Below are 19,323 nucleotides of genomic sequence, written 5' to 3' on the forward strand. Positions count from 1 at the left end.
GGAAAAACTTTTGAGCCCACACTATGTAGTGCATGAGAAAATGAGTTTCGGAGTTGATATTACGACTATACGTACCAAATGAGTTGAAAAACGACCGTATTTACGACTTATCGAGGATTACGGGAATCACAATATAATTACGAGATTAAAATCATACGGATTTATATTCAAGTAGGATAAATAAAAATATAAGGAATAAATACGAAAGGAATTACTTCATAAACCAATTACGAGTAAGTATTACGGAGAACGTTTAAGTAACCGAGCGAACGCGTAAATGATTAAATTAACGTAACGCACTAACTAAACCATGGTAAGGAAATAACCATGGTTACTTCATCAAATAGTGAGCTAACCATAGGATGATCAAGCTAGCTAGCAAAATAGTGTGCTAAGGAAGCTAACCTTGTAGTTTAGCTTGTAACCTAATAAGCTATTAGGATTTGTCCCTAAGATATGCAACCAAGAATCAACCTAGAATGTTATACTAGGAGAATAAAATCAATTACAAAGATATCACCTCATCTTCCTAGATGCAACCTAGCAAAGCATCCAAGAGAAGCAACCAAGAGTAGTATAAATACCCCCTTGGAAGCTCCATTCGGCCCTAATGAAAAAAAGGGAGAAATCAAATTCAAATTTCCAAGTTCTAGCTCTTGTAAAATCACTCAATTAATTCTCAAGCCTCCTAGCAAATAAACTAAGGTAAGAAAATTCTTTCATCTCTTTTTATCAAGGTTTGATGGGTGAAATAAATTCAAGAAACTCACTAGTGAATAGTGTGAATAGTAACCTCTCTTTGGTTTCTTGATTTTAATGGTGGTTTTAGGTTCTAAAAATCATAACAAGTGAAAGAGATATGTCATAAGTCCAATCATGTATGAGGATTTAGGAATAACTTTTATGTAATATGTTTTGATTTCATTGATATTAATAAAAGACTTGTTTTGTTTTTATTGCGGGCTCTATCTATTTAAATGTTGAAATAAGATATACCACAGTTTAGAGTAAAGCTTTTTATGGATAGTGATGAGATCATAATAATGAGACTTAAAAGATGATAACTCTAAACTTAAATAGTTCCTGGTCGTAGGATTACTAACTGGTAATTAATAATCCGCAAAGATCGGTACATACTATGCTTGCTTCATTATGAAGGATGTCTGTTCTCATAGACATTTGTGTGGTGACACTATAGCTAGTATGTAGGTGCTTATCATAGAATAAGTTCACTGAACATGACTCACACAGCTGAACAACTGATGGAGTTCACTCACGTGTCAGCAGTTGTTCACATAATGATAGTTGTACAAGTATCCTTAGACTTGAGGTCATCATAGTCATCTTGTGTACACTGAACTATGCTTTGGTTTAGTTCTTAGTCTCAAGGGACAATTATAAGGGCTCTACTGGGTATAGGAATTTGTACACGAAGATAGTGTATGATCAATAAAGGATCTACCCCTTTCAGTGAAGGAAGAGAATGTTCAATGCTGATCCACTTATGCTAGTTCAGGAATCTCTGGCCAGAGTGAATGAAATTAGAAAGGAGTTTCTAATTTACATTAAATTGAACTAAGCATAGTGAATGGGAAAGCAAGTGATTAAATAAGATAGGCTTGACACAAGTTCCTTGCCTTGTATTTAATCATGGCATTGCAGGGTAGAAGCAATTGATTGTACGGTAACTACTCACTGAATAGGTTCTTGATATTCTAAGCAGTGAATTCGTATTATCCGGATAGTCGCGATATGCTGAGAAGTATCCCTCACGATGTAGAATAAATATGATTAATTAAATAATCATATTTAATGAATTAGAGAATTTATATAAATAATGATAAAATAGTTTTATTATTATTTATTTCTACTACCGGCTTAATATTGAACCTACAGGGTCACACCCTAAAAGAGAATGATTTAATGGTGGAGGAATTAATTAATAATGGCTGATAATTATTTATTTATGAAATAAATAATTAATTGACAAATTTAATAATTGATTAAATGATATTTAATTGATTATAAATTAATTAAGAAAAAGGTTCTTAATATTATTAATTAAGAATTTAATTTTTGGAAATTAAATCAAGTGAGAGAATTATTTCTAAAGAGTTTAGAAAAATGATTAATAATTAAAAGGTGTTTTAATTATTAGTGAGAATAATAAAGGGTTAATAATAATAATATTTTATGGGAAAATTTTCAGCTGAAAATTTTGCCTATAAATATACTATTATAGACCCTATTTTTGCCTTAACCAAAAAGATTTACAAAATCCTAATTCTCTCCATCTCCTCCTCGTTCATTACATCGTTTTCTTGGTGGATACCGATGGAGTGCTTCACACTTGAGGAGCAGCTGCTAAGGATCTCCGTTCATCATTTTTGGATCGCCATTAAAGACCTCCACCTTTCCATTAACGTAAAGCTTCTTAAGGTAAACATACTGAACTACGAATTAAATATTATTTTTCGCATGGATCCTGCGGAGGGTTTCGGTTTTTTTTAAGATTTAAATTAACGTTTTCGCTGCGTTTATGTGCTAAAATCCTTCAATGGCATCAGAGCTACTTGCGAAAAGTTTTTAATTCGTTTATGTGTTTAACTGTTTTCTATATATGAGCATGTACGTGATTCGCCATGATTTGATGTTGATATAATATGCTTATATATGTATGGTTTTGAATATATGATATTTATGTGAGTTGTATAATCATAAGATGATTATTTAATCTGTATATATATTGATATATACCTGATTTATGTTTGTTCTAATTTTGAGAATCATATTAGATACGGATTCTGAATTGGCTGCTGCAGATTTGCTGAAATCTGGGCCCGGTGTCCGATTTACGCAAACGAATACCCTATTCCATAGGTAAACGAGCGTCTGAACAAAACTGATAGCAAAAGCTATCAACGACTTGTCTTTAAGGCATTTGACGTCGTCAACTGCCCGCAAACAGTGATTCTTGTTTTTCTGATTTGATTCTGATTTTTCTAATTTTTGTCATATTTTTTTTTATGATTAGATCATGGATAATATGATATGTTAAGATCAGATTATGTGTTTTAAAATGCTTTTATGTGTTGTATGAGCATGGTGGATGGTTAAGGCTTTTCGACCTTAGTGTAATGGTTTTGGTTTTGGTTTTAAATACAACTTGCATGTCGTCAATCTTTGTAATCATAAATCTCGAATATAACTCGAGTTATTCTTGTAAGTTCATTAGATTAGTTTTACTTTCAATCATGTAATGTAATTGAAGACTCAAGAAGGCTATCTAATGAAGGTGATACAAAGAAGAAGACGAGGCATACAAGATGTCTAAACAAAGAAGAAGACTTATGTAATAAGTAGTTGTATTTATTTCCATCACCATATTAGATTGACCTTGATCTTTATCATGAGCTTGATAAAGATCACATAGGATGGGGCCATAACCAAACACATTTACTTTATTGAACTATACATTTACTTGTTTATTTAATTTTATATATGAGATATACGCCTATGTTTACCATGCGATGATAGATTTAGGTGAACTTAAATCAATATAAGGCGTGCTCTAGAAAATCTAGAATAGAAATCGTTTCTTGCCTTAACAATAAATATTATGAATACGATCATGAAATTCTTGTGTTTATGAAACACGTAATTGAATATGAATTTTCAGTATTGAGAGAAATGATGATTCTGTCAACAACAGATTTCTCTCTATAAGAAAGGGTTATTAAGTGACGCCTCTTGACAATGCTCCACCCGATCTGGGAATCATCTGATTATCGATTATTGATTTGAAATATTTAATTTAAAAGGAAGAATCTCTTTATAATATGATTATGATTGTAACATAATATAATCCCTCAAAAATTAAATAATATCAAGTAGTAATTGGCCAATGACACAACGGGCATGTGTCGGTCATAGCCTTCCAACATGGTAGAAAGTGCTTCTTATTTTTAAATCATTGTCGTTTCGTGCTACAGCCTAGGGCTTTGATTTCGAAATAAGAAATACTTGTCTATTACAAAGAGTACATTGAATTAGAATCTAAAGGTCGGTACGTGCTACAGCCGTGGGTCGTTGGAGACTGATTCAATTGTACGAAATGTTGGGTTAGACTTGACTTAGAATATTGAGTTTGTCGTGCCACAACCGTGACTCAATTATTCAAGAGGCTAAACTTATATTAGGGAATAACATAAGATGTAATTGACAAGAGTTGTCTGCCTATTGAACATCACATGACGTTTCGTGCCACAGCCGAGGTTGTGTGATGGAATGTAGGATCCCTATTCCCACTAGCATTATGAATGCTTAATTTTCACTTAGGGGGTTAAAAAAATTAGATAAATTAGTGGGAGACACTTATGAATAAAGACCCGATTTATATAGTGTTTTGAAATGAAATTGAATATTTGCTAAGTGTTGTTATGTGTTTATCATTTACAGATTTACTATATTGGTCATGTCTTTTGCACTATCACTCCGCAGCATACTAGATGCTCACAAGTTGACTGGTCCTAATTTAGCTATTTATTTTCACTGTAACAAGTTGGGGCACTGGAAGAGGAACTGCAAGGTTTACCTTGCAGAATTGAAGAAGAAGGGTAGTGAGACTACCGCTTCTGATTCAGGCATGTTCATGATCGAAGTTAATATGTCACTAGGTCAAATTTCTACTTGGGTATTAGATACCACATGTGGTTCTCATATTTGCAATTCGTTGCAAGGACTAAAGGGAAGTAGGACTCTTGAAAATGATGAGGTGATTCTACGTATGGGTAATGGAGCAAGGTTTGCGGCCATATCTGTAGGATCATTTAGTTTACATATGCCTATGGGCAAGACTATTATTTTGAATAATTGTTATTACGTTCCCTCTATTGTGAGGAATATTGTTTCTATTCCTATATTGGATGTGGATGGTTTTTTATTTATTATTAAGTATAATGAATGTTCTATCCTTAGAGATAATGTTCTTTTTGGATGTGGCATTTTAAATAATGCTCTGTATGTATGTGACGTAGAGCATGATTTACTTCAGATTGAACAAACTAATAAAAGAAAACGAGATGATGAAAATCTAACCTATTTATGGCACTGTAGGCTAGGTCATATTAGTGAAAATAGACTGCGAACATTGTATAAGGAAGGGTTACTTGACCCCTTTGATTTTGAATCATATCCTACATGCGAGTCTTGCCTATTGGGTAAAATGACCAAATCTCCATTTAGTGGACATGGAGAGAGGGCTGCAGATTTGCTAGGATTGGTACACACAGATATATGTGGACTAATGTCTACGCAAGCCATGGGTGGATTTTCGTACTTCATTACTTTCATAGATGATAGATCTAGATTCGAATATGTGTATTTGATGAAATACAAGTCTAAAGCCTTTGAAAAGTTCAAAGAATATAAACATGAAGTGGAGAAACAAATCAAACACAGTATTATAACTCTTCGATCAGATCGAGGTGGTGAATACTTGAATGGAGAGTTTCTAGATTATCTCAAAGAAAATGGTATAGTCTCCCAGTGGACTCCTCCATATACTGCACAGTTAAATGGGGTATCTGAAAGGAGAAATCAAACTTTTTTAGACATGGTTCGGTCCATGATGAGCTATGCGAATCTTCCAGTATACCTATGGGGTTATGCATTGGAAACCTCAGCATATTTACTGAATAAGGTGCCTTCCAAATCTGTTCCTCAAACACCATATGAGATATGGAAAGAAAGGAAACCGAGTCTTAAACACGTTAAGATTTGGGGATGTCCAGCTTATGTCAAGAAAGTTGACCCAGATAAGCTGGAATCTCGATCCGTAAAATGTAATTTTGTGGGATATCCTAAAGAGACTTTGGGGTATTACTTTTACACAAATCATCGGGTGTTTGTCTCCAGACATGCTACCTTCTTGGAAAAGGAGTTTATTCTTGAAGGAAACAGTGTGAGCAAAATTGAACTTGATGAAGTTCAAGAAGCATAAACTACTACGGATTAAGTGGAAACACCTGTTCAGACTGAACAACCTTCTGTGGAACATCCCATTCGTAGGACAGGGAGAGTGTCTCGCCAACCTGAGAGGTATTATGGCCTTGTCATATAGAATGACAATGAGTTGTCAATCATTGATGATGACGACCCTGTGACCTATAATGAGGCTATGAGTAGTGTTGACTCAGAGAAATGGCATAGTGCCATGAAATCCGAAATGGAATCTATGTATACCAACCAAGTATGGACTCTGGTTGAGATGCCTGAAGGTGTTAAGCCTATTGGGAGCAAGTGGGTATACAAAAGAAAGATTGGAGCAGATGGTCAGGTGGAGACCTATAAGGCCAGGCTCGTGGCAAAAGGATTCAAACAAAGGCAAGGGATTGACTTTGATGAAACTTTTTCGCCTGTAGCCCTATTAAAATCAATTCGGATTTTGCTTGCGATTGTTGTTTACTACGACTATGAGATTTGGCAAATGGACGTGAAAACGGTCTTCCTCAATGGGGAACTTGAGGGGGAAGTGTATATGACACAACCAGAGGGTTTTCTTTCCAAGGGAAATGAACACCTAGTGTGTAAGCTGCTGCGAACCATATATGGTTTAAGGCAAGCTTCTCGTAGATGGAACATCCGTTTTGATGAGACAATCAAATAGTTTGGTTTTATCAAAAACATAGATGAACCATGTGTCTACAAGAGAGGGTTATACTGACTCTAGTTTTCAATCAGAAAGTGATAGCAAATCCATGTCAGGGTATGTGTTTACTCTGAATGGTGGTGCGATTAGTTGGAAGAGTTCCAAATAGTCTACAACGACCGACTCCACAGCGGAAGCGGAATATATAGCTGCAAGTGAGGCTGCAAAAGAAGCCGTTTGGATGAGGAAATTTGTTTCTGAGTTGGGAGTTGTTCCTAGCGTTGAAGAGCCTATTGTGTTGTATTGTGATAACAACGCAGTAATAGCACAAGCCAAGGAACCTAGGTCTCATAAAAATTCCAAACATGTCTTGCGGCGCTTTAATCTAATTAGGGATATTGTTGAAAGAGGAGATGTCAACATCGAGAGAGTTGACACACATAACAATGTAGCAGACCCACTCACAAAGCCACTTTCTCAGAGTCACTTTGATCGTCATAAAGACAAGATGGGCATTAGATACCAGAGTGATTGGCTTTAGTACAAGTGGGAGATTGAAAGAGATATGTCCTAAGTCCAATCATGTATGAGGATTTAAAATAATGATAAAATAGTTTTATTATTATTTATTTCTACTACCGGCTTAATATTGAACCTATATGGTCACACCATAAAAGAGAATGATTTAATGGTGGAGGAATTAATTAATAATGGCTGATAATTATTATTTATGAAATAAATAATTAATTGGAAAATTTAATAATTGATTAAATGAGATTTAATTGATTATAAATTAATTAAGAAAAGGTTCTTAATATTATTAATTAAGAATTTAATTTTTGGAAATTAAATCAAGTGAGAGAATTATTTCTAAAGAGTTTAGAAAAATGATTAATAATTAAAAGGTGTTTTAATTATTAGTGAAAATAATAAAGGGTTAATAATAATAATATTTTATGGGAAAATTTTCAGCTGAAAATTTTGCCTATAAATATACTATTATAGACCCTATTTTTGCCTCAACCAAAAAGATTTACAAAACCCTAATTCTCTCCATCTCCTCCTCCTTCATTACATCGTTTTCTTGGTGGATACCGGTGGAGTGCTTCACACTTGAGGAGCAGCTGCTAAGGATCTCCGTTCATCATTTTTGGATCGCCATTAAAGACCTCCATATTTCTATTAATGTAAACCTTCTTAAGGTAAACATACTGAACTACAAATTAAATATTATTTTTCGCATGGATCCTGCGGAGGGTTTCGGTTTTTTTTAAGATTTAAATTTACGTTTTCGCTGCGTTTATGTGCTAAAAACCATTTACCAAGCACTTCCAAGCCTCCACCATCCTCAAGAACACATCTCAAGCTTTCAAGAAAAGTAAAAATCTTTGGCCCAACTTTTTTTAAGATTCATTTTTAAGATCCATTTAGTATGTGGTAGTAAACCTAGTGTAATGAGTGTTATTGATGAAATCTTGATGATTAAGTTAAGTAGATTTAAGGTTGGTTGTTTTTGCCTCAATAACATGATGTTCTTGAGAGGATTTTGTGTGTTGATGATGATATGATGATTTTTGGTGGTTGTGTAAAGAGTTAGGGCGTAAACGAAACCACGATCGTAAACGTAACTTCCTTAAAACCAATAAATCGTAACTTTAAGATTCTGCAGAAAGTCCCAACGTTTTAAACTGTATATACTTGAAAAATAACCTTTGTTTAGTATAGAAAATGTTATAAGGATCATTTAGGCGCTTGAATCGCTTGATTCCGATTTACGGATCAAAAGTTATGGTCGTTTTACTAAAAGTGGTTTACGCGACAAAAACTGCTACGAATTACAAATTTTGAAAATATAAAGGATAGACTTAAATGTGTTCATAAATCATGAAATGTTTACAGAGAGTAACATATTGAGTTTCCTAATTTCCATAAAAATTTCAATTGAAAATAATGATTTCCCAATTTTATAAAAATGTCGGAGTCGAGACCACGCGAGTAGAAATCGTAAGAATCCATAAGCGGAGCCGACGGCGATAATAAGAATGAAGCTAAAATACTTAGGAAAATAAAGCGACCGTAATATGAATGTGACTTAAAGGAATAATAAGGGTAGTATAAGTTGAGAGGATGCATAACAAGTAGCGCATGAGTGCGAGTTGCCGTAAATTAGAATGGGACCTAATGAAATGAATTGTGTTATGGTTATAGATTTCTGAGCGGAACCTAGAGCATCCTCCACCTCGAGATACCCAGGCAAGTTTACGAACCCAACTCCATTTTTACTATTGTGTTGTGAAAGAATTATTTTACTATCATTGTATAAATACCATGCTTGCCATGATACATAGTTGTTGAATTTCGCATAATATAGCGATGTTGTACGATAAAGTATATATCGTCAAATGTTATTTCGCTTTAAGCGTGACGTATTATATAAGACCGAGAATCGGTCGGGATTTAAGATAAAACCCGAGAATCATTCCGGTGATATTATAGGACGGTTATAAGTCCATAGTAGTACGTTTTAAAGAGACTCATCGTCCACTTACGAAACATTAAAACACCTCAAACTTTTATTAAAACGATTTCCCAACGATCATATTCCCTCAACTATATTTTATTATTCGAATAATAAATACTATATACTTATTCCTTATTATGGGAGTAGTATACTCCATCGATTATTTATTTCAAACCCGATTAATCACAAAAGATTAATAATTATGGGGACACAAACTAGTTGAGGAATATTATTTTAAATATTCTTTTGGAGAGTAAACTCATTCGAGGTTTAATTATTTATCGATTATCATATAATTAATTATTATTCTTAAAGGGTTTATTATTGATTTAAAAATCATGGATCCTGATTTAAAATATACTTTCTGATTTCAGAATATCATTCGAATAATTTCAGATCGTCGGTGAATATTATCCCGACTTATTTAATATGTTGAATATAGTTTCAAGGAGAAACTTTTCCCCCTTATTAATTATCTGTTGACAACGGTCAACTCACATCCTTAGTACTTCCTCCGAAATTCTCGGAAGTACGTATATACATATACACTTATATCTTAGAGAGATAAGCTATTTCTATCAACAAGCAAAATGTTTGGGGAACTTCGATGTGGTTCGAGTTCTCGAGATTGATAGAATTCTTTTAAAGGACAAGGGAGGGGTAGACTCTGGTACTATGTGTGCTAGATGGACTACCAAAGGTACCACAGGCGAAGGGACCCAGTGTACTCAGGAACTTGTGAAGTATGTGTATACCCGAAAATGGGACACGTAGCCCGAATGCTGCAAGGGTGATAACCGAGATACGAAGGTGTCGTCCTTCTACTAGTAGAAAAGGTTACTATTATCGTATTACGACTGATCATCGTATACGGTGGCTCCAACGAGTGTCCTAATTCTTCCAATTGGAATTGAGATGCAATACTGTAACCAAAGCCTAAGTGCGGGGATTACTATTAAGGTATTCGCAGGATATTAAAATCCCTTAAAGAATTGTTTTCATAAGAAGGTGTGTATCACCAAGGAAAACTATTTTCGAATAAAACATAATTATCATATATGATGTTATCATACAGTCATTTTCATACTGTACATTATTATGCTGGGCATTATAGCTCACACTTATTTTCTTAAATTAACACAACACAACAGTGAATCAAGATGCCTGCCATGAGAACCACAGCCAGGAAACGGGTAGGAAATGGCTAGCTGTTCCGTAGATTTTTGTGTGTTGTACCACAGGTAGTCAGAATAAGCTGGATTAGTTTTCAGTTATGTATAGTTCGGCTTATATATAAGTATGACTTATGTAAGGTAAGAAACAAGAAACGTATATTTGGGCGGCGGACTAGACTTACCTAAAGGTCACTCCCCGGTAAGACTAATTACTTTTGGGTTGTAATAAAATTTCTCTAGGTATGATGGTTCGTTTCCAAGACAATAACCTGTAAGTGTGTGTGTGTGATAAGTGTGGGGTCGTGAAGCGTGAGTATTTACATATTATAGTGTGAGTTGTGTGAGTTTAGATGGCGTGGCTTCCGAGACTCCTGACCCCGGGTTTTGGGGCGCCACAAGGGTTGAAGCCAGAGATAAGGAGTGGAGTTGTAGCCTTATAACTGAAGACATATACTTTGGTAGTTCAGGCTGCCTTAGTGATAGAAAGTGACGAGAGGTTAGATGCTGAGCAGCAGGGTGAGAAGAAAAGGAAGTTCGAAGGTGGACCTGCTAGGTCAGAATCAAGAGGAGTAAGTCAGAAGTTTCAGCGCCGATTTGGAAAGAATAAGGATAGGAAGTTCAGGAGACAGAACCCAGGCTAGGCCAAGTACCAATTTAGTTAGCTCTACCCCAACAAGGTTCAATAAGCCAGTGATCGACTATAAGACATGTGGAAAGAAGCACAGTGGTCAGTGCAGAGAAAATATCAACTATTTTAAGTGTGGCCAGAAGGGTCATTATTCCACGGAGTGCAAGTCTGAGATCCAGGGAGTAACCTGTTTTAGTTGCGGCAAAGTGGAGCATATTTCGAGGAATTGCAAATCAGTGACCCAAGGTAGTGTTGGAAGGAGCATGTCCCAAGGACCAGCAACCAGTACTGCTAGAGCTAGAACTTTTAAGATGACCAAGAAATCTACAGTTCATGATTACGATGTAGTTGCGGGTACGCTTTCTCTTCATTTTGTACCTGTTAATGCTTTATTTGATTCGGGAGCGTCCAAATCTTTTATATCTATGAACTGTGTGAATAAAATGCAATTGATGTTGGAAGATTTAGATGAACCTTTAACCATAGAGGCGGCTAATAAGGATAAAGTGTCCGTAAGTCAATTATGTCCTAAGTGCTCCATAGAGATTTCAGGATATACTTTCCCTGCCAACCTAATACCTTTTGAGTTAGGAGACTTCGATGTTATTTTAGGCATGGATTGGTTGTCTCTGTATAAGGCAAATATTGACTGCAAGAAAAAAAGAGTTGTTATGTATACCATAAATAATAAAAAGGATCAGTTATCAAGGACAGAGGCAGGACAAGAAGTTCCTTTCAGTATTACAAGCAAAGAAATTGTTGCGGCAAGGGTGTGAAGTATATTTGGCTCATGTGGTAGATACAAAGAAGGAGACCCCTACCTTGGATGAGATTCCCATAGTAAGAGAATTTATCGATGTCTTTCTAGAAGAATTTCCAGGATTATCACTTGATCGAGAGATGGAGTTTTCCATTGATTTGATACCAGGAGCCGAACCAGTGTCCAAAGCTCCATATAGAATGGCTCCGGTGGAAATGAGAGAATTGGCCAAGCAACTTCAGGAACTATTGGATAAGGGAGTGATTCGACCCAGTGTTTCTCTGTGGGGTGCTCCAGTGCTATTCTTAAAGAAGAAGGATGGAAGTATAAGGTTATGTATCGACTATAGAGAGATGAACAAGTTGACAATCAAATCCAAATCAAAATCCTTCGGAGTCTTATCGTTCCAAATGTCCTGACCGGGCTTTCTACTGGGCTGAATAATCACCCTCCTTATCGCTTCTACACTATACTCCACCTTCATCCCCTAACCACCATCAAGCCATTCTTCTCAGCCTTCGCATTCATATAGAACTCGCAAACAACACTCATGGGCACAGCAGCGGGTGCCTCGCAAAAAGGAACCTATCCCATCTCCAGAATCATCTCCAACAGCTTACCATCCTTCCCCGATGGCAAAAAACCTCTCTCATTGATGATAGACTTCGAGAGAAGCCTCGTATACTCCGCTTCAGCATCGGGAGTAAAAAACCTCAGCCTCACACCACCAGCACTAGAAGAGTCGGTGGTGCTGCTGCTTACTTGTGTTCTTTGTCTCTTTGGTGCCATTGGAATTGAGTAGAGAGAATAAGAGTTTGTGTTTGAGAGAGAATTTGTGTTTGAGAAATTTGTGAAGTGGTGAAGAAGTTTGTGTATAAGTGTATGTATTTATAGGAGGTGAAAAGAGAATTATATATGGAATAGAAGTGGGATTTGAATATGGGAATAGTGGAAATAATGGGTTTGATTTGGAGAGGGAAATTTGGGATGTGGGAGAGTAAAATTCGGGTAGGAATTGATTTTGTAGCCAAAATCCCGTTATTCCTCTTCAAAACTACTATTTTTCTTTTTCTGAGTTGGGAACTCGGCGCGAGCGCGCTCTACTTTTTCCAAATCGGCGCGGGCGCACCGTGTCTCTGTAATTTCAGCGCGGTCGCGCGCTAGATCTGCACGGGCGCGCCTGACTTCTGAAGTTGGCCCTGAATTTTTCTGTTTTTCTGATTTTTTTTTGTGATTTTCTCTTTTCTTCTTGCTTCCTCTACTTACTAATGTACAACAAACTTGGGTTGCCTCCCAAGAAGCGCTTGCTTTACATCGTTAGCTTGACGTAGAAACTCGAGATCAAACGGACAACAAAACGGCACTAACCACCTTGTGGTTTGCCGTGTCACCATAGTAATGCTTCAACCTCTGACCATTTACCTTGAATGCTTGGCCCGGATCATTCTCAAAAATCTCCACCGCTCCATGTGGAAACACAGTTTTGACAACGAACGGCCCTGACCATCTTGACTTCAACTTTCCAGGAAAAAGACGGAGACGAGAGTTGAACAACAAAACTTGTTGCCTCAGCACAAATGATTTGAGCACCAGACCCCAATTATGCCACCTCTTGACTTTTTCCTTATACATTTTATTGTTCTCATAAGCTTGAAGTCGAAACTCGTCGAGCTCATTTAATTGAAGCATCCTCTTCTTACCAGCTGCATCCAAATCCAGATTTAACTTCATCAAAGCCAAATACGCTTTATGATCTGGCTCCACCGGCAAATGACACCCCTTAACATAAACCAACTGGAATGGAGACATTCCGAACGGAGTCTTGTATGTTGTTTTATACACCCAAACAGCTTCATCAAGCTTCAAAGACCAAACTTTCCTCAATGGACATACAACTTTCTCCAAAATGGGCTTGATCTCTCTATTAGACACCTCATTTTGACCATTTATCTGAGGATGATAAGCCGTAGCAATGCGATGATTCACATTATACCTTTGCATCATAGCGGTGAACTTGCGGTTGCAAAAATGCGACCCTTATCACTGATTATGACTCTTGGAGTTCCAAACCTTGTGAATATCTGCTTGTGAAGAAAATTAAGCACCACTTTTACATCGTTTGTTTGCAACGCCTTAACTTCAACCCATTTCGACACATAATCAACCGCCAACAAGATATACTGATTGTTACAAGATGAGACAAATGGTCCCATGAAGTCAATTCCCCAAACATCGAAGACTTCAACTTCGAGATGCACATTAAGAGGCATCTCATCCCTCTTAGACATATTACCCACACGTTGACATCGATCACATTTCCAAACAAACTGATGAGCATCTTTAAATAAAGTTGGCCAAAAGAACCCTGCTTGAAGAATACGAGTTGCTGTCTTTTCTCCACCATAATGTCCTCCATAAGCCGTTGAATGGCAATCTCTCAAGATCCCCCCCATTTCGCTATAAGGAATACATCTCTTGATGATTTGGTCAGCTCCTTGTCGAAAAAGAAACGGCTCATCCCACATATATCACTTCACTTCATGTAGAAACTTCTTCCTTTGAGTGTACGATAAGTTGGGAGGCATGATGTTACTCACAAGGTAGTTCACAATGTCTGCGAACCACGGTTCTACCTCTTGCACTCCAAACAACTGCTCATTGGGAAAAGACTCATTTATCAATGTCTTGTCCAGTGAAGTAGAATTAGGGTTCTCCAAACGCGAAATATGATCAATGACTTGATTTTTAGTCCCTTTTCTGTCCTTGATCTCTAACTCAAACTCCTAAAGTAAAAGAACCCATCGAATCAACCTTGGCTTCGAGTCCTTCTTCGAGACGAGATAACGAATTGCAGCGTGATCAATAGGGATGGCAATCGGTTCGGATCGGAACGGGTATTGCAGAATCTATATCCAAACCCGAAAATTTTATCCATACCCGAACCCGACCCGAACCTAAAAAATACCCGAAAATGGATACCCGTACCCGATCCATCGAATTTTGGATCGGATTAGGGTATACCCGAAACCGGAATTTTTTTGAATTGGATATTCATACCCGAAATCCGACCCCGAATCAAAATCTAAAAATTTGTATAATTATTGATGTTGCAAGTGTTTGGGATCGAACACGCGACTTATAAAGAAAGAGTTTAACGTGTCATCTTCAACAACTACACCACATCATTAATTGTTTTATTATATGTATAGCTAATATTTAAAAAATCAACTCAATTGAGACCCAATTTTTTCATTTATTACTAAACAATATTTTTTTAACCTTATAAACCTTATGACCCATTTAGATGATTGAATAATTATATTTAATTAAACTTTATAATTAGTTAATTTTTAACATAAATATAAATATAAATATTCTAAAAATTATATAATAATATGTATAATTTATATTATTAATATATATATTATAATATTATAATGTGTAATATTTAAATTCTAATATTATATATATAATAATTCGGGGGGTTTTCGGATTTCGGGTTCGGATCGGGTTCAGATATAGTTTCGGATTTCGGATCGGGTTTAGGATCGGCATACCTAATATCCAAATCCAAATCTAAAAAAATTCGGGTTTAAAATTAAATCCATATCCAAATCCAAAAAATCGGGTTCGGTAAATCCAAAATTTCGGGTTTCGGATCTAGTATCCATCAGATCGGATTATTTTGCCATCCCTAGTGATCAGTGAAACCTGTCACCTTCGTCCCGAGTAGATAAGATCGAAATTTCTCAAAACCATAGACAATAGCCAAGAGTTCTTTCTCCGTAGTAGTATAATTCAGTTTAGCAGCATTCAAGGTCTTACTAGTGTAGTAGACCACATGAAATATGTTGTTCTTTCTCTGCCCAAGAACTGCTCCAACTGCATAGTCACTTGCATCGCACATCATCTCAGATGGTTCATTCCAGTCAGGTACAGTTATGACAGGTGCCGAGATTAAACTCTTCTTCAATGTCCCAAAAGTGGCAAGGCACTCGTCATCAAACTTGAAAGGGACATCTTTCTCTAGCAAACTGCACAATGGCTTCGAAATCTTAGAGAAGTCCTTGATGAAACGCCTATTGAAACCCGCATGACCAAGAAAACTGCGAATTCCCTTAACAGAAATTGGTGGAGGAAGATTTTCAATGACCCCCACCTTAGCCTTGTCCACCTCAAGACCCTTACTAGAAACCTTGTGCCCAATAATAATACCCTGGCACACCATAAAATGACATTTCTCCCAATTGAGAACCAAGTTGGTCTCAACACACCTCTTGAGAACATGTCCAAGATTCTGCAAGCATTCGTCAAAAGAATCGCCAAATACAGAGAAGTCATCCATGAACACCTCCACATTCTAGCCAATCATATCAGAAAAGATGGTCATCATGCATCTCTAAAATGTGGCTGGTGCACCACACAAACCAAAAGAAACTCGTCTGAAGGCAAAAGTACCAAATGAACAAGTGAAGGTAGTCTTCTCCTGGTCTTCTAGAGCGATATAATCTGATTGTAACCCAAATAGCCATCCAGAAGACAATAGTAATCATGTCCAGCCAATCTATCCAACATCTGATCAATAAAAGGAAGAGGGAAGTGATCCTTCCTAGTGGCCTTGTTCAGCTTTCTAGAGTCCATACAAACTCTCCATCCCGTGACTGTTCGAGTAGGAATGAGCTCATTCTTCTCATTAGCAACAACTGTGATACCTGCCTTCTTTGGTACTTACTGAACTGGACTCACCCAAGAACTATCAGAAATGGGATAAATAATCCATGCATCCAGCCACTTAAGAATTTCTTTCTTCACTACTTCCTTCATGATCGGATTAAGTCTTCTTTGCTGCTCAACCGTAGGCTTGCTACCTTCCTCTAGCAGAATTTTATACATGCAATAAGAAGGGATGATTCCCTTAATATCTACTATAGTCCATCCAATTATCGATTTGAACTCTCTTAGAATTCTCAAAAGCTTCTCCTCGTCGCTACCTTAAAGGTCAGATATAATAATAGCAGGCAAAGTAGATGCATCACCTAAAAATGTATACCTTAAATGTTCAGGTATTTAGGAGCTTTGTTCAATTCTTCCATTCCGAGAGATTCAAAAGGCATGTCAATTTTCCTCTTCCATGGAGAAGCATTCAGATATTGCAATTGCTCTTCACCTTCATCATCTTCACTATCAGAATTCCCCAATAAGGCTTTCTCTAAGGCATCGGACCTTAGCAATCGATCGAGTTCATAATTAACCACAGTATCGACCATTACCACCTTAAAACACTCCTCATTTTCTGTAGGAAATTTCATAGCATTTAACACATTAAAATTTACATCCTGATCCAGCACTCGCATTGTAAGCTCACCCTTCTGCACATCTATTAAGGTTCGGCCAGTCGCCAAGAAAGGTCTTCCAAAAATTATGGGAATCTTCTTATCCTCCTCGAAATCAAGAATTATGAAATCAGCAGGGAAGATGAGTATATCAACCTTGACCAAGACATCCTCCACAATACCTCACAGATATGTAATAGAACGGTCGGCCAACTGCAAAGTCATATAAGTTGGTTTTGGATCAAGCAGATTCAACTTCTTGCAGATTGACAAAGGAATCAGATTGATGTTAGCTCCCAAGTCACATAAGCATCTGTCAAAAGACACTTTTCCAATAGTGCATGGAATAGTGAAGCTTCATGGATCTTTAAGCTTCGGAGGCAACTTCTGTTACAGCACAGTTCTGCATTCCTCCGTGAGAGTGACAATCTCTAAATCATCTAACTTCACTTTCCGAGAGAGAATACCTTTCATAAACTTTGCGTAACTAGGCATCTTCTCAAGAGCCTCAGCGAAAGGTATGTTGATATGAAGTTTCTTGAACACCTTTAAAAACTTCTCAAATTGCTTATCAAGCTTTTTCTTCTGCAGCCGCTTAGGAAAAGGCGGTGGAGGATAGATATGTTTCTCCCATATTTTACCCTTAGGAGGAGTGTGCTCAATAGTAGTCTTCCTTGGTTCCACTTCTGCTTCATGCTGCTCTACTTCTTCTTCTGCCCTAGCTTCTTCATTCGAAACTTGAGTTTGCTCGGGATTCGCAACCTTTCCAGACCTCAAAGTGATTGCCTTTACCTGCTCCTCAGCTTCCCTCTTTCATGGAACTTTAGTGTCAATAGGTAATGTACCACGTTGACGATTTAGCAAGGCATTGGCAATTTGGCCAATTTGATTTTCCAAGGTCTTGATAGAAACAACTTGACTCTTGCACATAAGCTTCAACTCTTCTAATTTAGATTTTTCAATAGCTTATTGCAGCTGAAGTTGCTACCTTGGTGCATATTGCGGTTGCTAAAAATCAGGGGGGTTGTACTGCTTAGTGGGGTACTGCTGATAAGGCTGTTGAACCGCATTCTGAGCGTTGCTCCAACTGAAATTAGGATGATTGCGGTTGTTGGGATGATAAGTGGCTGACACAGGTTGCTATGATCGCTGAAAGTTGCTCACGAACTGAGCTGATTCACTAGAAATAGCGCACTGATCAGTCTCATGGGCACCAGCACAAAGCTCACAGACACTAGTGATTTGATTAACTTCATAATTAGTCAAAGTGTCCACATTCATTGTCAAAGCCTTAAGTTGGGCAGCTATAGCAGTTGCTGCATCCAACTCCAGAATTCCTGCTATTTTTCCTTGAGTCAGTCTCTGGGAAGGATTCTGGTATTCATTAACAGCCATCAGTTCAATCAATTCATAAGCTTCATTGTGGCTCTTAGCCCACAAGGCTCCTCCTGATGCTACATCGAGCATGGGTCTAGAAGTAGCACCCAATCCATTGTACAAACAATTTATAATCATCCAATCAGGCATGCCATGGTGTGGGCACTTCCTTAGCATCTCCTTATATCGATCCCAAGCCTCACACGGAGATTCTCCTATTTGCTGAGCAAATTAAGTAATAGCATTCCTGATTGCAGCAGTCTTCGCCATAGGGAAGAATTTAGTGTGAAACTTTTGAGCATGATCCTCCCATGTGGTGATACACCCTGGTGGTAGAGAATGTAACCAGCACTTCACTTTATCCCTCAGAGAGAATGGGAAGAATCACAGCTTGATAGCATCTTCAATCACACCATTGAACTTCAAAGTGTCGCAGATCTCGATGAAATCCCTAATGTGCATGTTGGGGTCTTCAGTAGGAGAACCCCCAAACTGAACTGAGTTATGTATCATCTGAATCGTGCTTGACTTGATCTCAAAAGCATTAGCCGAGATGGCTGGCTTGATGATGCTTGACTGAATATCATTGATTTTAGGCTGAGAATAGTCCATCAAAGCCTTAGGAATTTCTGCTTGATCTCCCATCACTACTAAAGCTGGTTTCTCGATTTTCTCTTCTTCTATCTTCTCTTTGTCCTCAAAAACTTCCCTTCGAACCACTACAACTTCTTCCTCGGCTTTATCCAGGGTTCTCTTATGAGACCGCGAATGCGTATGCATATACGCTCGCTAGAGTACCTGAAATAAGACAAGAAAACAGATAAGTAACAATGTCCGAGTCAATGAACTTTAACGATTACTGATGACAAACACATAAACA

The 19,323-nt window shown here is 37.2% G+C and overlaps 1 non-coding gene across 1 annotated transcript; it reads left to right on the plus strand.

The window, feature by feature from the left end:
- The first annotated feature begins 18,591 nt into the window (after positions 1-18,591).
- Positions 18,592-18,698, plus strand: LOC141680866 (small nucleolar RNA R71). The gene has a single exon (XR_012558436.1). It is a non-coding gene; the product is annotated as a small nucleolar RNA R71 (small nucleolar RNA).
- Positions 18,699-19,323: the final 625 nt, after the last annotated feature.

This window comes from Apium graveolens, chromosome 1 (genome assembly GCF_009905375.1).
Source record: "Apium graveolens cultivar Ventura chromosome 1, ASM990537v1, whole genome shotgun sequence".
Taxonomy (NCBI): Eukaryota; Viridiplantae; Streptophyta; class Magnoliopsida; order Apiales; family Apiaceae; genus Apium; species Apium graveolens.